The sequence below is a fragment of the Homarus americanus genome, unplaced genomic scaffold (genome assembly GCF_018991925.1).
Source record: "Homarus americanus isolate GMGI-L3 unplaced genomic scaffold, GMGI_Hamer_2.0 scaffold4060, whole genome shotgun sequence".
Lineage (NCBI taxonomy): Eukaryota > Metazoa > Arthropoda > Malacostraca > Decapoda > Nephropidae > Homarus > Homarus americanus.
This window is the reverse complement of record NW_024746161.1, coordinates 8,811,245-8,812,588: the sequence shown is the minus strand read 5'-3', so window position 1 is coordinate 8,812,588 and position 1,344 is coordinate 8,811,245.

Here is a 1,344-nt window from a genome sequence, read left to right as displayed (position 1 = left end):
CTAGTTACGTATTGCTTTGCATATATGATTTTGTTAATTGCATAATTTTTATGAAAAGTTATACTGTACCTGTACTGTATCTTATTTCATTGTACCAATTCTGATACTCAAGAAAAGCTGTTGTGCCAAAAAATATGACAAACATAAGCAAGAACTCCAGTTGAGTGACAAGGTTATGATACTTTGCAAACCTTATCTTGAGTTGAGTAACATTACTATTTTCTTCATACAGTAAATTTTTGCTTAGGAATTTATTTTTTTCTTTCAGTAAGACATTTCTGCCCAGTATTGCATCTATGTTCTTGACTTTTTGTTCTTTTACAGTATTTGTTTAGCATTAATTCTCAGTGGATTAACTAACTTAGGTAATAGCTGGTAACTTTAAACTACTAACCCACACAAAGTGACTGACAAGCTAAGTAATATCACTATTCCTAACTCAGAGTTTTCACAGAGCTATGCTAACTTAGCCTTTGTGATAAATGATTTGTGATGACAAAATGGAATTATTATTATTTCACAAAACACAAAAGTGGATGCTCGTATACAATGACGAAGTGATCCAGACTCCTAGTAGTAAACAGTATATAAATTATTCATCCAATGATTGTTACTATTTTGAGGAAACTTAATCTACTGTATATGTGGGAGGGAAATTGACCATTGTGATATTTGTATGTAACAAGCATACAGGAACTGGCTGTATTTGTATTTCTTATATTACATTTTTACTAATGAGCATCCACTTTTAATCATTATTATCTCACACTGACATACAGATAATTGATACTTAATGTGCATCACTCCATTCTTCAAAGTCTTAGGTATTTTGTGTAACGTGATAACATCATGATGTATCTCAGGTATTATTATGAGCTGTATTAAAAGTTAATAATCTGGTTTATGGTCAAAATTTCAACAAATCTTATTTCTAGTTGTTATTATTTCAGACAAACTTAGCCTTTTAACACTTGACCTGTGATAGTAGAGCATATAGTATTTGGTAAGATCATGTTCTGAACATTGAGAAAAGAACTTAGGACAAATTTTTGTGCAATGTGCTGAGAACTTTTTAAAACTATTTTACAGGACAAGCCTCTTTAGTAGTCAATAATCTGTTATTGATCATTGCAACTAGACTTTTTAATACATCCTTTTAAGATATAATTTGTCCTTTCAGTTTCATTTAGCAATTTTCAGAAGAATAAGTTGGGGGAAGTGAGCCAAAGAAATATCTTTGTGATTTTATTAATTATTATTATTATTTTTTAACGTGACTGTCCACATGCACAGTGTTGTCAGTGCTGCAATCAGGGAAGAGGTAGCATATTTGTTATGCTTTGC